Raw genomic sequence first — 17889 nt, 5'->3', positions numbered from 1 at the left:
TTCTGATCAAATCAAGAATTTGAAAAGTACAGAGCCTGTGAAATAAAATATGAAAATCTCTCTCTGTAAAATAACACCTCCTGTCGTCCAACTGACAGTTAAATTCCGGGAGGAAAGATAAGAATATGTTAATTTGATTAGTGCAGAGTTATCCAATTAAGCAGATAATAAATGCATTCATTACTCATCTGACAGTATCATGCACGTCCTAAAGGCAGCTGTTTTTTAACAGTGTGGCAGATATGATCACTGTGGAGAAGAAGCAAGCAGAAGAGAAAGGACCTTCTCTTTAAGGGTTAACATTAAAATGACAGAACAAAATTAACAGCACCTGTCCCCTAAAATGACTTGGAGCCTCAAACATGATAGGATGACTTGTAGATCATTAGCTAGATCTGAGTTTTATCAAACATTAAGAGTTTATTTCCATCTGCAGAGGCGGTTTAGGTGCATGATCTAACTGATCAGTTATCAGTTAGTTTCCTTTCTCTTCCTTCTCTACCATTTCTTACTCTAACCTTTGTCGTCAGTAATCATAGCAGCAGCTATCTAACCAGAGATTATTTCTCCTCTTGTTATGCAGGATGCCTCTGAAGGCTGACAATAAGTTGTTCTGTGATAGCAGATGCTTTTTTTTCTGTGACCTGGAAAGGCGCAAATAGAATAAACTAAACCCAAACAAAACAGGCGAGTTTTATGTTTGTTTGTTTTCCGAGACCAGATGTGGTCAACTATTTAATAAAGGCACCATATCTGACAGGGTGCAGCAATCAGAGGTTAATGGGAGAGGAAGATGATGACCTGCAAGAGAAATGGGAAGATTTTGCAGTCGTGTGGCTCAGGACGCACTGTTGAAAAAAATCATACTAAAGGGCCTTCCTGGGAGCCAAATTTGTGTTAAAGGGCCCTCTATGCTATATGTGCCTTTTTTTTTCTGCACCTGCCTGTGTAGCAGTCTGTGCATGCCACCGCAGTGTGCCCCAGGCCTGCTGTGGCTTTAGTACATCTTACCACCATTAGTATGTGGCTTTGTGTTTCAGTGGTTAAAATACTAATCCTACTGCTTCAGTGTCCTTGGTATTAATAAAGTGCCATGTAAACAGAGACCATTTTACAGACCCCCCCCCCCCCCCCCCCCCCCCCCCCCCCCTTTGAATTTTCAAATTAAGTAGCCACCTGTGTTCTGCTTTTTCGATGTCTGTTATTAAAAGGAAAATCAAATGACCAAAAGATACTCTGCCAAGTCAGTTCTTCTGAATCGGTACGGAGACGTGTGTCCGTGTCAGTTATATGTATAATCCTAATGTCGGGGTTATGATGATGAAAGCATGCATAAGTCATAGGTGTAAGTGTATATATGTAGGCCTACATGTACTGTACAACTGTAGCACACCCCATTTAGCCAATCAGTGCAACACTAACCAGAGCTGACAAATAACTAAGAATAAATACTTTGTTTCTGTACTTAAATGGCTTTATTTTGGGTATAACCGTTTTCCTCATTTGAAGACAAATATCTATACTTTCTCTATTTCTAACTTTCATGTTGATAAATGAGGACATAACAGCTGCAAGAAAACAGGGAAAATAAGGAAGAGAATCTATCCAAGACAGAAGGCTGGATATTCTGGGGCACAAACATTTCCCCTCTTTTCGATTCGAATTCAGTTTCTATTTTATCTGCAACTTTATTGCTGTGATCATCAAAGCTCTAAAGGTATTTAGCTGCTAATGAAGCCCTTCTCTTTAGTTCAATATATTCTATTCTGTCTGAAATTGTCATTTATAGCTTTTATGGCCTTTCTACAAAAACAGTGAAAATCAACCTTTTTTCTCTTCATAAAACAATTTTTACTAGAATATAGTTTTTAGATTATTTTGTATTTTTAAGAAAACATCTTTATTTTACTTTTTTACTTAAGCACAATGTAGACATACTTTTACCTAAGTAAAGGAGTTGAGTCCAGCCTATTTTTTAAACAGATATTTGTACTTTTACTTCAGAAAAGAATGCAAATATTTTTGACACCTTTGGCACTAAGGAATATTTCAGAAGCCAAACAAAATCCCACATGAAAATGTCAACAACTTCACAGTAACAATATATTAGCTTACCAAAAGCACCGTTTATACCATTTAAATTGAGAAAATTTGATTTTGGGAGTTAACATTTTTAACTAATATTTTTTTTTTTAAAAACCTTATCACTAACAAAAGCATATCATGTTTAAAGATCTTTGTAAAAGTATCGGCAGAATTTTAGCTGGCTAAACAAGCAACAGCCTCCCTCTTATGGCTTAAAGGCCATGTTAAACTGCTAGCACACAGTTTCTGTGCCATCTTTACTACAGCTTATGTAAATGAGAGGGAAGCTAATTCAAGGGCTACGTGGTTAAATCTAGATTAGCTGAGCCACAGTCAACAGACATCTGATCCAGCAGCTATGTGGAGCTAAACCTCCAGATTTACTAAAACTACAGAAGAAACCAGGACGTCTTTTCAAAGTGAGACCACAGAATCTCTTTCTCAACCCACAGGCTTCAACTGTGGGCTTAAGGGCCAGATTTGGCAGATTATAGAAGGAGGGATTAAACACAAAGTGAAAGTTTGAGCTACAGAGTATGTGAGATCGGAGGACCAGGAACAAAGAACAAGGATAAGACAGAATAACATAGCTGGACCTCCAGATGAGTCAAATAAACATAAAGCCTGTGTGAAAACCTAAAGAAAAATAAATATTCTCCATACATTTTCTGACACGCTTAATCCCAAGTGGGGTCGCGAGGGGTGCTGGTGCCTATCTCCAGCTGTCAACAGGCAGGAAGCTGGGTACGCCCTGGACAGGTCGCCAGTCCATCGCAGGGCAACACAGAGACAACCATTCACGCACACACTCACACCTAAGAAGAATTTAGAGAAGCCAATTAACCTAACAGTCCTGGTTTTGGACTGTGGGAAGAAGCCCCTGGGCCAGAATTCGAACCCACGACCACGACTGTGCCACTGAGCAGCCCACTATATTCTCTGTAGTTGATTTGTGATTTTCTTTTTTGAGTCTGCAACCAAGAGTTCATAAAGCATCTGCCTCCACCTGCACAGGTGCTTTTGATAGAAAGCATTTTTAAAAATCACTGCCTGTAAAATAATATGGACAAGAAGGTTGCATAGAATAGAATAGAACAGAACAGAATCTAACTAAAACATAAATAGAATAGAATAAAAAACAGAAACATTTTGGGGAAAAGTAAAAAAGTGATAGGAGTTCAAAGCAAGAGGATTCATGTTAAAATAGAATTTTAAATTGCATAAAAACAGAATAAAGAATAAAATACAGTAATGACAAAATTTGTCAACATAAATACTGTGCAGTTATTAAAACATTTTCAAATGTACAACTAGTGAAGGTTATTTAGAGAAGACTTCTTTTAGAGTGTAGTAGAAAAAAGGAAACTAAACAGACCCCAATTTTATGGCATTCATGCTGATTGATGGCATCTGTAGAAAGGGCTTCATAATAAAAGAGGTGTGAAGGTCAGCCTGGGAGGTCATGCACGGTGTGAAAAAGGAAATATTGCACATGCTGGCAACAGTTCATTACTTCAAAAATCAGATTTAAATAGACCCTTCCAGACAGAAGAGTTTAAAACTGATGGAACATATAAAAAAGAGTAAAAATTAGAATTTTTAATTGGTTCTCATGAAAAACAAGAAAAACAAGAGGCCTGAATAAAAGAAATCTTCCCTTCTCATGGACTGAATATCAGAGATTACGAAGAATTATCCAACGATCAGTGATTCAAGAATAAAGCCCTGCTAAATTGGAATAGAGCAGAGTACATATGGTTTTTCAGATGGTCAAAGCAATGGGATTATGATGGGATTAGAAAAGAATTACTTCAGTCCCATTTTTTTAAAGTTTTACGTTTGGGTGTAAATGTTTCTCTGCTGTGATAAACCAGCAGTGGTAAAAGTATCTGTTTCTACACCTGCATACAGTGACATGCAACGTTCTTTATATGTGCAAATGTTCATCTGTAGTTACTCAGACGCTGAGGGGTTTGGCATGTAGCCTGCTGCCTGGAGAAAATATCAGCTGCTTTGAGATTTTTGGCTGTATGAAAAGCATGGTGGCTCTGGCCTTTTACATAAAGTACAGTGCAGTAATAGTTTTCAGCTGATCCAAAACGCTACAGATGAAAACTACAGAGATCATATTTCTACATTTTTAGCTTCCGTTTATTGACTTCATGTAAAATCTTTAATATTTCCCCCTCTCCTATGTATAAAACCCTTAACAACCATCATATATCAGACATCTGATTATTCAATATGTTGAAACCAACTCTGGTTTTAGTCCATGAAGCGTACATCCTGTCTACTTAAGCTCAAGACTTTCTTTTTGGATAAAGCTAATAGTTAGAGTGTCTCAGGTTATCCTAAGATATCTCTATAGGTATGCTGCTAAAGGCTTAGACTGCTGGACGACAAAGGGGCCACTTTCCACTCTCCGCTTATTCTCCAGGGGAGCTTTATTTGCAGTTATTTCAGCTTATAACTTAATGTTTTATTTTTCAGTTTGTTGTCTCTTCATTGTAGCTACCTCTAGCCTGGCATTCTGTGTAGCTCCAATACTTTCCAGGTGGCGACCAACCAGAGATGGCAAAAGTACTCACTTTCCATACTTGAGTAAAAGTACAGATACTTGTGTTAAAAAATACTCTGGTAAAAGTGGAAGTACTGATTAAACTTCTTTACTCAAGTAAAAGTAACAAAGTACAGGCTCGTAAATTTACTTAAAGTATAAAAGTAAAAGTAGAAAGCACTTTTTTCATGCCGTTGCCTACATTTTAAATGGATGTCTGCCAATAGGACTAGATCTCCATTGTGTTCATTTTCAATCATCTCGTCGTCCATGCTACTATGCTAACGCCACCGCTACCAAGCTACAATGATTTGCCGCCAATGAATACCGCCGAATCTGTCGATTCATCTTTTAGTGGTGCGTCAAATGAAACGTAGATTCCCATCCCATTAGATTGAATTTGGTATTGATGACGTGAAAAATAATAACGGTAACTCCATTGAAATGATTCAAAACTAAAGTAACGAGCCAATTTTTTAAAATGTAGGGAGTAGAAAGTACAGATAATTGTGTAAAAATGTAAGGAGTAGAAGTAAAAAGTCGTTATAAAAATAAGTAGTAGAGTAAAGTAAAAATATCAGAAAAATCTACTTGAGTACAGTAACGAAGTATTTGTGCTTCGTTACTCCCCATCTCTGCGACCAACTAACTATAAGTGCTCTCCTTTGAACCATACAGCCTTGAAACCGGTTGAAACTACAGCTTATCTATTATTCTGTGTTCCTCTTTAAGTTAAAGCCCGTTAAGTAGCCACTACCATCATCCAGGTTTTAGTTTTCTCTCCCTTGGATTACTTAAGCTCTGGATTCAGGGCTTAAGTATTCCTTAAGTGTCTCCGTTCTGTTTTCTCACACCCCTAGTCATCGAGAATCAGGTCTGTTAGTTTTTGTTTGTTGGGCTGGGTTGTTGTTTGCCTGTCACTCTTTTTGCCACTCTTCTAGTTTTCCTCATCACTCCCAGCTTTTATCCTATATATACTGTACTTGCCTCTCAGTTATTTCCTGCCAGAATGTCACATCTTCTTTGCCGGTCAGTGCGCACCGCCTGCTTTCCTGTATTCCTGTGCTCGGCCTGCCCTCCCTGAATTCTCTTCAGCTTCTGACTATGGTCACAATCTGGAATGTTTCTACCTTTCACCAGTTTGCTCAGCCTGCTCCCAGTCTGCTAAAGGCCTGTCTTGACTTTCTTCAGTCATCTTCTGCCCTCTCAGCTCAGAAAATCAGCCACTTCAGCCTGTTGACCGCGTGTCCTGCCTTCCCCTGCCTTCTCAAGCCTGTTACCCGACTTTACTGCCCGTTACCAACATGTTCAAGCGTCATCCCCCAGCTCAAGCTTGCCTGCAATCTGCATGCCAGCATTCATCAACGTTCATGTATAAAATCTCTGAAAAACTCACTCTGTGTCTCAATCCGAGGTTCCCAGATAAACTTTTAATAACCTGTAGAAATATATTAGAATGTTTTCCAGATAGGATTTCATTTTGTGTTCATTTGTTTGAAGTTCATGTATCTTGGGGAAAAAATGCCTTAAGGAGCTTCTTTTTTAAACTGGTTTATTTGAATGCCTGTGATGCAGCTCACATATGAGATGAGGATGTTTTAAACAATAAGTTATAAACTTTAGATTTTTTGGGGGAAATTAAGTATTTTAAAGTAAACAGGTTTAAATCCAATTCAAATCCAGAGTCATTCATTAAAAAGTCAAAGTCAATAGAAAAGTTTATGACCATTTTTCTAGTCAAATCTAAAGTAATCTGACTCAGGTGAATCGAATCGAGTCGATCAAGTGATTCGATGGTATGTTTAATTCTAGAAGTTAAACAGTGGAAGATGTTTCACCTGGAACTGTAGGTTTCTAAGTCTTTTGGAAACAAGAAAAAAAAAAGAATTCAAAAAATATGCACAGTTGGTCTGCCACAGCCGCCTCTGTTACACGCTGGAGCTTGTAAAATCAAACATTAACGGCCTCCTCTCCTTCTGTGAGATGAAGTCAATGAAACATAATTAAACAGTGAGGTGGGGCAGGCTAACAAAATGCTCCTGTAACAAAAGATCTATTCACTTGGGCTTCTTTAAAAGTTTGACTGGCTGCTGGAGGAACAGATCAATTCCTAAAGTTTTCCAACTACAACAAGGAAACCTAATCTATTAAAGTCATGCAGGACAATGTGTGTTTGTCAGCCGTAATGGTTAAAAAAAAAAGGATTTTACATTCCCTTCCCATCTGCATTGATGACTCTGCATTGTTCCAACAAAGGGGGCTTAAGGTGCATTGGTACAGTTAAAGCCTACCCCTCCTGCTTCATTCACAGCAACTTTTACCCAGACAGATCAAATGAATTATTCTGACAGTCTTCCAAAGGATGCAGAGAACGCGAATGCGCTTGTAGCCGCAGGCTCCGGCTTTAAAACTATACATGAATTATGATAACTGACTGATCTGTATTCACATAGTGTATAGTAACCTCTGGAGGGGGAAGTGTGTGGGAGGGTTTGAAAGGTGAAAGAATGGGAGGAGAAGAAAGGAAGTGACACAGAAAGAAAAGAGGGACAATAAAAAGAAAAGAGAGTGATTATGTTTCCACCAGGATGGCCTGTGAGGTGAAAGGAGACTCTTAGAAGGGAGGCGAGGATGGAGAGGCATTCCTGGCTGCGCGCTTCAACGGCGAAGGAAAAGGAAAAGCAGCTAATCTGAAATCCAGATGCCTTGGGGACCAGCAGAGGGTCGAGCCTGATCCGCTCCATCCCCTCACGCTTTCTCCTCACAGTAGCTCAGAAGAGGACATCAACCGGATACTTGTTAACTCCTGCTTTTCTCCTCAAACTTTAAATCCTCTAAGAAGAACTCAAGGAGTTTGTTGATTGCAGGAGTTTGATTTCTGACTTTAACTGCTTGTTTTTCTTCTGGAGGAGGAATTCCCAGGTGAGTCCCTTTTTAAAAGCTCCCAGATGTAGTTTCTACTTTAAAGATGTTTTGTTTTTTTCTCGTATTCTTCCTTTATTTAGATAATCTCTTATTTTATAAATATATATATATTTCTAAATTAGGTCCATGCATCTTATATACTTTAGGAAAAACAAATATACAAAGTAATGTTTGTTGTTCTCATTAAGCTTCAGGGTTAAAGAACCTTTGCTAACTGGGACTGAAGTTTTTCAAAGTGATGGATCTAAATGTACATTTTCAGCTAACGATATAGGAAATATAGTGCTACTATACTATATTTATTACCAGGTGTCATTGACATTAGATCAATAATGTAATAAGCAGCAGCATTAGCATGCAAACATCAAACTCATTAAAACACATAACACAGAATCTAAAACATTTACACCAGAATAATGTTGAGCAAGTCTCCAAATTTATAGTTTTGTAGGGAGTGTACATCCAGTCATGTTGTTGCCTGTGAACACTTGAGGCAAAAAGAAGTTCTGCTGAAATAGAGCATTTAAAATTTATTACACTCTGCCCTGTTTTAATGCCCTAACAGGGCCAACCTCCAGTAATAACAAGCAGCAGGTAGAGAAGGCCAACAGAGGATGGTTGTGTTTAAGCTGCAACTAATGGGGATCATTATTAACTGAGCTAAAGTACAAACACTTGAAGATTTTAATACTCAGAGGGAACATTTTACAAAAGGAATCTGTGCTTTAAAGAAACCCTGATCATCAAAAAAAGTTTCTTCAACTGTGTGCCAAGCGCTGAGACGTGGAGAAAGATGCTGTCCAGCAAAGGAACGTTAGAAATTCTGATGAGGATGCAGAGTTTCATGGAAGACATGTGGGATGGCTGAGCATCAGCGCCATGCTCGCCTTTAAAAGATGGGCTGGCTTTGTTCCCACATTCTTTGAAGCAATCTGCTGGTTTTCAGACTCAAGAAACTAGAAGGTCATTAGATGGAGCTGGAAGCATATGGAGCGAAGTTTGTGCCAGTATTGTTACAAGCAAACAACACATTCTGTAAATAGAAATGTGAAAAGGCAGGCCAGAGATATGAAAAAGGTGTTTGAGAGTAACTTTGCTGTTTTCTCAGATTTTGTTATTTCATTTTTAATATAATGATTTCATTTTAAAAGCTACTTTTTCAAAAAAAAAAGTACACATTTCTATTTATCAGATTACGTTATAGGAATTGCATTCTTTTCAAATTGAGTTTCACAGGTCACATTCTTTTCACAACACTCACTCTTGCCTCACACATTGACCAATAAAAATGTTGTTGCAAACATCCAGCAGACCAAGAAATAAAAAAAAGAAATTTGATCTGGAAAACCCAATTTAAAGAGAATGCAAGTTGTAAAAATCAATCAGAAAAACTTCAATTCTGTTAAAAGTAAAATTTAGGCCAAAAATCATTTAAAAAATATTACATATGAAAAGTGAATAAAAACAAATCTAAGAAAACAGCAAAGGGGATCTCAAAACCTTTGATTAAAATATTTTTTAAAGTTTGATTTCTTGTTTGCATCTTTTTTAGTTTGTTTTCAAATTTCCATAAAAAAGCTGTTCTTAGCTTGCAACAATATATATATATATTTTTTGACTTAAAATTTAGTTTTTATTTTCTTCTTGCTTAAGTTTATAATACCGATTTCCCAGATTCTGATTTGGAAAGACTTTTTTAAAATTTATTTATTCTTTTTTTATTTATGCATTTTCAGAGTTAAACAGACAAGACAAAAAAGAGAAAAAAAATACTGCAAAACAGTAAACAAGTACAACAAAAACAAAAAACAAGACAAAACAGTGTCAGCAAACTGAAGAACTGATAAGAGAATAATTATATTATTATATTAATAGAGCATATTAAAGCACGAGGCAGAGTCAGAGAGGACAACAAATAATTCTGCAGACATTGTGTTAAGTGGATCAACATAAAACATGGGATATCAATAAAAAGAAGAGTGCAATAAAGGATGACAGTATTGAGATAATAATAAATAATAATAAAAAAGAATAAAAAAAAGAAAAAAGGTCTAGAAAAGAGTCATTTTAACCCATTATTTTGAATATGTCTATTCAATGGACCCCACACATCTAGGAACTTATCATCTGTCTGACAAAGAGTTTGAATTTCTTCGAGATAGATACAGGACACCATATCATTGAGCCATTTTTTAAAGCATGGAGGTGTAGAGGATTTCCATTCCCTCACAATAACCCCGTTTTGCAACCACCAGACCAAACATTAGAGCCTGCTGCAGAGACATGGGAAGAGTAACAGAGAATTTAGAGTTACCCAGAACTATCAAATGGTTTTCCGGATATAGAACTTTGCCATAAGCGTTACTTTAAGATTTAAATATTCTGTATCAAAAGTCCATAAGCTTAGGGCAAGAGCAAAACATATGACCTAAAGTCCCATTGTCTGATTTACATTTGTCACATATAGGAGAGACACTAGGAAACAGCTTATTAAGTTTGGTTTTAGAAAAGTGCAAACGATGGATAAGCTTGAATTGAATAAGTTGCAATCTGGAATTAATGGAACAGGTTTTGATCCTTGACAGACTAAAATTCCATGTCTCATCTGAAATTTCGACTAGTGTATCAGAAGCCCAGGCCTCTTTTATATGATTAGTAGAAGGAGATAAACTGAAAAGATTAACAAAGTGAGAGATTAGCTTTCTAGAAGTAGGGGGCTTTTTTATAAGCTCGAAGAAGCTATGTTGCACTGATATGGTTTCAAAGTGAGGGAAATATTGTCTGACAAAATTGCGAACTTGCAGGTACCTGAAAAAGTGGCTAGAAGGAAGACCAAATTTGGATTGGAGTTGCGTAAAGGAAGCAAAGCTGTTATCGATGTGTAAATGCTTGACAACAGCTATGCCTCTATCTAACCAGTGCTTGAAAACTACATCCATATTCCCTGGCTTAAATGCTGCATTCTGAAAGATGGGGGCATAAAGCTTGCAACAATAATTCAACAAAATTCACTACCAAAAAGAAAAGCTTGCTGGATCTCCTCCTTATCAAAGGTTTACATCCCATTAATTTGGGTTTTTCTTGATAGATTGACACAGTTGTGTAATGAACTCAGAATGTTGGACCCAGAATTCAAGGCAAGACAGGCAGTGGGAAAGTTCAAAGCGTTTATTTAAACAAACAGGAACGCGGGGCTGCTCGTCAGCTACAGGGTGACTCTCTGCAGAGATAGGAGATACAGGTCAGTGACTGGATTGTCGGGCTGATCACGACAAGGAGCAAAAGTCACGGACCTGATTCAAAGTTCAGTCTGATCCCGCAGGAAAGAGTTGAATCTAAACGGGAGGCTACTCCCCACCTTGCGGCGGGCGCTGCCCCCCCCAGAGTTCCAATAGAGAGAGAGCAGAGTAGGTGCCAGCCGACGCCAAGTAGCAACAGTGCCCTTAAGGGGAAATCCAAAGCCAGAGTCAGAAGACAGGTCCAAGTTCAGAACCAGGTAGAATCCAGGAATCAGTCCAGGACAGATCAGACTAACAGAGCAGACAGGGGCAAAGCAAAACTCAGAATCCACTGGGCAGAAACTGGTCACAATCAGGAAAAACAGAACAAGATTCAGATCGCTAGAGTTAATCTCACCAAACTGCTTAAATAACCTGGCGCTGATGGAAGGCAAGCAACATAAATAGCACAGGAACCAGGTGGAAATGATCGGGGTTAATCAGCTCCTGGACCAATTAGACAGGTGACCAGGAGTAAAGGAAAAAACTGAATAATCAGCGCCAAGGACATGAAAAGTTGATGAAATCCAAAAGCAAGAATAATATAGACATGTTTCTAATTTGTTAGAATCCAAAAACAGGATTAAGATTTTTACTCTGGGATGCTGCTAATGTATGGAGGTAGGGTGCATGACCCATTTGCCAACGGTCAAAACGGGACAGAAAGACCCAGTATTCAAGCCAAAACAGATAGTGGGATAAATCAAAGCCTTAATTTAAAAACAAACAAGCGGATCTGTGAATCTGCCGCGGCCTGAGTAGAGCATGGCACCGACCATCACTGGATACTCTGGTGGAGAAAAACACAGGTAAGTGACCATGATAATATGACGGTAGATGATTATCCATGTGAGTCACCTACCTGTTTTATCAGTTCTGTCCATGCCCAGAGAACACTACAAACCCTACAAAACACTACAAAATGCTAAAATCACTCTCTCCACAGAGCCAAGACAGAAACAGGGCACGCTCAGTGGATAAGAGGCAGAACATGATCAGGAAATCAGAAACCCCATGGAACGCTAAAAAAACCACTCTTTCCTCCGGCCTCCAAAAAATATGGCATCAGCTATGATCTAAAATTGTGATCTGGCTCCTATGGATGGGGCTTAGCCGTATATATGGAAGCAGCAGCAGGTGGATGACATAAGCAGTACCTGGAAAGAGTTAGGCAGGTGAATGAAATGAGCAATCAATGATCATGACAGCCACAGGCTCGAGTCCCGGTCCTGCTGACCTTTGCCAAATGTCTCTCCCCTCTCTTGTAAACCACTTTTCTGTTTACATACTTTCAAAAATAACAAAATAAAGACCACTAGAGCCTAAAAAAATGTATAAACTAATATTTAAATAAACGTTCCTCCACAAGGAGTAGAAAAATCTCAGTTTTTCTTGATGTAAACCAGCTTATCCTGATTCAGGTTGGATATTTAACCACTCTTCTCAAATTTATTTAGATTGATCGTTTGGTTTTTTTCTTTAAATTTTTCCTGTAGTTTAGTTCTTTGCTATGATACTAGCTTAGAAGTAGTCCACTTGTTCCAATTCAGAATATTCCTTACATGTTTTTTGAGCATGAGTGGTTCTAAACAGGGGACAACAGGGGCTGGGGACTCCCAATGAATATTTCCTTGCCGCTGTAAGAAATGTAATTGACTGGTCCATTAGATGTATGTCCTTTTTTAATTCTAAAACTTTAACCTTGCGCTGCAAGCTGGAATGTCGCAAGATCTAAGTTTTTAGTCTCGCAACATTGTTACATTCAGGACCCTCCATGGCTTCCGTAATTGTTATTATTAGCTTAACAGAGATGTGTGCTACTTGGTCGTTGGTACATCCTTTCATGCACCACCAGGTTGCAGTAAATTTTACAAACTGGAGCTTTAAGGTGTTGCACTTTTAGATGTATCATAGTTTTCCTCTGCTTTATTTGAGGTCTCCAGACCTGTAAATGACTTTTTGTTTCTGCATCTCAAATGATGAACTGCAGTTTTTTTGTTTTATTTTGTTCTGTGGGCCCCATATGGAAAAATGGCTGGCCCCACCCTGGCTCTCCTGGTAGATTAGGTCTACAACCACATTATGATCTTTGTCTTATTAGAACACTAACTGTGGCCAAGTGTCAGGAATCTACACTGCAAAAGTTAAAATATAAGTCATGTATTCTTGAAATAACTGTATTTTCACTCGATTTGAGCAGGTTAGTGAGACAGTTTCCAATGGCTTGAGATAATTTTTCTTTTACATAAGAAAAAAAAACCTCTTATTTTATTATAAGTGCGTAATTTCTAATTAAACATCTTTTATGGTAGGGTGACCATATTTTCATTTGGGAAAACCTGAACACCTTGGAGCCGGGGGGGGGGGGGGGGGGGGGGGGGGGGGGGGGGATGATGGGACAAATGTCTCATCATCGGGATTTGGTCCGTGATCAGAGGAAATGGTACTTGCCGCAGAACAGTTGTGAAAATTTGAAGTTCAGTTTAATATAATAATACAACTCTGTGAATAGTTCCGTCTGAAATGAATGAAAATAGTTGTTTTAATGGTTATTAAGTCAGATATGTGGCGGTAATGTTTGGTCTATCTAAAGGTTTTTATCTGTTACTGTGTAAATGAGTTTGGCTGTAATTTAAGGACAGATTCTAATAGATCTGCAGAGTGGGAACTATAAATCTGATAGGAGTTTAATTTTTTTATTGTTGTTTTGCACAATATGCTTAATTAAGTATTTTTTGTTGTTGAATATTAGAGATTTTGCAGATATATTTTGTAGATACATTGTTTAGATTTACTTATATATTTCTACTCCTTTTATAGAATAGAATAGAAAATCCCTTTATTGTCCCACAATGGGCAAATTTACAGCAGCAAAAAGATTATTGAAAATGGTCACACAAATGAGGACCTTAGAGAAATGTATAAGAATAACATAATAGGGAAGAGTTAAAATATAAAAAATAAAATTCTGTAAAGTGTTTTAACAATATAAAGCTGGAGAATTAATAACCAATATGCAGCTATGGACATTTTTACAATAATGGATATTTGAAAACAGCAGCAACATCAGAGATGTGCAGAATGACAGCAGCAGGTTATTTAACTGACTAAGGTTTCTATCATTACATTTGATTTGATTTGTTCCTGCTCCCGGTGGTTGGAATCTTTATTCCACTCTGGATTCTTGTGAGTGTAGTCTTTGTTCACTTTAACTTTTTAAAAAATAAATAAATAAACAAACAGTTTTGAAAACCTCGGTATTCATTCTTTTCCTGCTTTGTGTGTCAACTTTCACGGTTGCTAAGCAACAGAGCATACGGCGGTAAAACCCACCGAAGGGTGGACCTGTTGGAATTTACAGACAGAACTCTTCCGGCCTCCTTATTTTCAAGGACTTCGAAGGATCCAGTCTAGTAGACCGCGTCCTTGGAGGATGCAGCCCAGGTTTTCGAACAGAGCCTCTGATTAAGAGCAGGGCTGCCCGCACTGACGCGGCTCAGGGATTACGTCACACGGAGCGTCGTGCGCAGTGAAATCATGACATTTCCTCACTTTCTAAAAAAAACCCGGGACGCCCGGGACAGGACGTGAAATACGGATATGTCCCGGGAAATACGGACGTTTGGTCACCCTAGTTTATGGGCATATTTAAAAATGTTTAAAAGACCGGCCCTCTCCAAGTAAAAAAAAAAAAAATGCATGTGGTAGAGCGTGCACAAGCCCATTATTTGTGTACTAATGACAGAATAGCAGTGTAGTTAAAAGAATTGGGGTAGGCCTCTATTTTCAGTATCTCACCTGATTGTCAGCATGATGCTACCACCACCATGCCCCAAAGCTTTGCCACCACTCCTTTAAACAATTCTTGTAGTTCAGTCTTTGCCCCGTCGGACTGTTAAACTTTCTCCAGAGGGTGTTTGTCTTTAGGCTCGTTTATTCTGGAGGCAACACATTTTAATGGAGCTGGAAGGTTTTGATTTTAGAACCTGAGCTCCTCTGTCCGTCATGGAAATGTAAAATTTCCTCTCTGGTCATTTACTGTGGTGCCTAGAAGCTTTTGTTTTAGCTGGGTGGTTCCTGAAAAACAAAAACCTTTGAACAAAACCTTTTATTTAAAGTTGAATATAAGTTTGAATATAATGAATATTAAAACGAGATAATGACCCCAGAAATCTATTGAAATTAGTTATTAACAGCTTACACTGTCTTTTTAATGACCTCCCCAAATCCAAAAATACCTGATGGTAGATAAAGGGTTAAAGCTCAGACTGTGATGAAAGTTTTAATGGTTCATTTCTGAAAAGAGCATCAAAGAGCATTATCAGCCTTATGTTTCTGAAGTAATCCACAGAGAAGCACTTTGCAGAGTCAGAAGACCCTATGGAAAGCTGTAAAGTAAAGAAATGACTTATTATAGCTGGGCTGGCAGCATATGATTTTGATCCGCTGGATGTGCTCCTCCATAAGGACTGCACCACTTTTATCTGTGCCAGACACATGGGATTTTTATAGATCAACAAAATTCTTTTCCTATTTCTTTGGATCTCCTCAGCTGGTTTCTCTTATTATGCTGCTCTCTACTTGCCTTTTTATCTTGTTGATTTCTTGCTTGCATTATTTTTGGGGTTTATCTTCCTTTTTTCTTCGTCTTTCCTTCTGTTTTTCTTTTCCCACAGTGCTAATGAATATTGAGATGCCTTTAGTGGTACTGAAGGGCTGGGAACCTTTATCAAACTTTAAAACATCTGTCGGACCCATGAGCTTCTAGACAGGGGCCAATGGGGGCCAGTGCCCCTGTAGATCATGTCCTGGCCCCTGCTATGGCCCCTGCTATGGGCCCTGTGCTGAAGACATAATACTCAAAGAAATTCTAATGATGATTTGCACTGGAACCGACATGGTTAATGATAGGTTCTTTGGATCTATTTTATTTTGTTGTTTTTTTTGTTTAAAAATTCTGTTTTACTAATTATTTAAAAATAATAAGGTGATAGCTTCAGTGGTATTGAGATATGATCCCAGTTTTCATCTGCTAAATGTTTTTTTTTTCAAATAAAAAAAAACTAACTTTTAATAAATTTTTACGGCTCAATTGATGTTTTTCTTAAGTTTTAAAATTGTCATTTTAACTTAAATGAAGTCAAAAACGGAAAATTCCTAAATTATGAATGTATATTGACCTAATAAGTCATAGAATGTTAATTAAACCTAACTGAATATATAAATTTCACTTCACGCAGCTATCCTAATATATTTGAATCCTTTGCCCTGTTTTTTATTCCATGCTTTTTTGGGCCCCCATTAAATCATTCTGGCCCCCTTCTGGCCCACTGGTACATTTGGTCTAGAACCGCCACTGGTCGGATCTGTCGCAGATTTGCTGCTGTGTGCTAAAGCTCTGAAACAGCAGAGTTAAAAAGAGCCCAGGTAAAAAGAAAAAGAAAAAACAGTTGAGCTAACACTGGTATAACCCTGGATTTATTGTGACAGGAGAGCTTGTCCACCATTACATTTTTGTTTCTTGGAATGTGAAGAACGTGATGTTGGTCTCAACTGAGAAAGACATTAGACTGTAGGGGGCGGGGTTTAGGGTCTTTTCTTCTTGACCGTAACCCTGAATTCCAATGGACTCCGGAGGTTCAGGTTTGCACTTGACCTCTGACCCAATGTGTGCGAATGCTCTCCTCACTGGTAGGAGCCCACTTCTCTCCCAACAGGGAGATAGTGTGTGTTTTAGATTTGGAGCAACATGGAGTTTGGCTCAAATTTTAAATGCATTATTATCTCCTATGAAATGAAAATCTCAATCTTTATGTTTACCTATAGGAGAAAAGGTATATTTATAACTATATAGAAGTGGGTTTGCATTTGTGGAGGCAGACTACGGCATCGCAGAGACAAACTAGTAACTATAGAGATTGCCATTATGCTCCTACACAGACTAATAAAATACTATTTTTAAAATTACCAATGTACAATAGACTCACTCCGGCCACGACTGGCAACCACATGGTTTTTATGAAAACCAACAATTTCACGGTCTGACCTGCATTTATTTTCTATCATAACAGTATCCTCTCTCCATTTTCTTAGGGCGCGTTTATATCTGTGCATGTTTACAGCCGGATCTTATTTTGAACGTACATTACTGTTTTGGTCTGGTGAAGCTGAGCTGTTGATTACCTGATGAAGACACGGTTGCTGTACTGCTGCTACAGTAGTTAAATTAGCATGGTGTGTGTGTGTGTTGCATAAATACTGCGTTAATACAATGAAAGAGAGACAGTAAGCAGATGTCCCAGTCTGAGTTAGACACTGTTTGATCAGTCAAGTACACACTGTGCATTGAGGGTTAATTGATGGTAGTTGAATAAAACTGTACAAGTAGATCATAAAAAAAAAAAAATATATATATATATATATATATTAATCTTAGTTGAAGTTTAAATGAAACATTTCTACAACAACATAACAAAGATCTACAGCATCTTAGTAGCAGATAGCTTAATTACTTACACAAACAGGGTATTAAAACAACAAAGATGTAGAAATATCATATATTGTTAATGGCTAGCCTAATAGATGAAACAAATGGTGAAAGGTTGTTTCCTGGTACTCTGGTTATGCAGTGAGTCTGACATTACATTCAGCTGCTCTACAAATCCACTTTGTTTTGTTATGTATAGGTGAGGGGAGTGTTGGGCTAGTGGTTAGAGCAGTGCGCTTTTGTTCTGAGAAGGTTGCAAATACCCAGTTTGATCCCCACAGACTGGGTCCCTGTGCAAGACCCTTAACCCCACACTGCTCCCCGGGTGCTGCAAAATGGCAGCCCACTGCTCCCCAAGGGGATGGGTTAAATGCAGAGGTAAATTTCTCGAAAGTGAGATAAATAAATTTTAATGATTATTAGGTGTTGGCATGTAATTGGACTGATCGACTGTGTTTAACTTCACTTCCTGGTTCTAATAAAGCAGGAATAGATCATAGATGGGCATAGCTCTGGTCCTCACTGACCTCCCTGACAGTTTAATGTCTCTATCAGAT

General features: G+C 38.1%; 1 protein-coding gene across 1 annotated transcript in view; it reads left to right on the top strand.

Moving 5' to 3' along the window:
- The first annotated feature begins 7154 nt into the window (after nt 1-7154).
- Nucleotides 7155-17889, top strand: part of si:ch211-159i8.4 (matrix-remodeling-associated protein 5) — a 39810-nt gene continuing 29075 nt past the window's right edge. Inside the window, exon 1 of the mRNA XM_038295943.1 lies at nt 7155-7564. The gene's annotated coding sequence lies outside the window, so the exon portion shown is untranslated. The remainder of the gene's footprint in view (nt 7565-17889) is intronic.

This window comes from Cyprinodon tularosa, unplaced genomic scaffold, assembly GCF_016077235.1.
Source record: "Cyprinodon tularosa strain WSP-4 unplaced genomic scaffold, ASM1607723v1 ctg363, whole genome shotgun sequence".
NCBI classification, from domain to species: Eukaryota; Metazoa; Chordata; class Actinopteri; order Cyprinodontiformes; family Cyprinodontidae; genus Cyprinodon; species Cyprinodon tularosa.
This window is presented reverse-complemented; position numbering and strand designations above follow the sequence as displayed.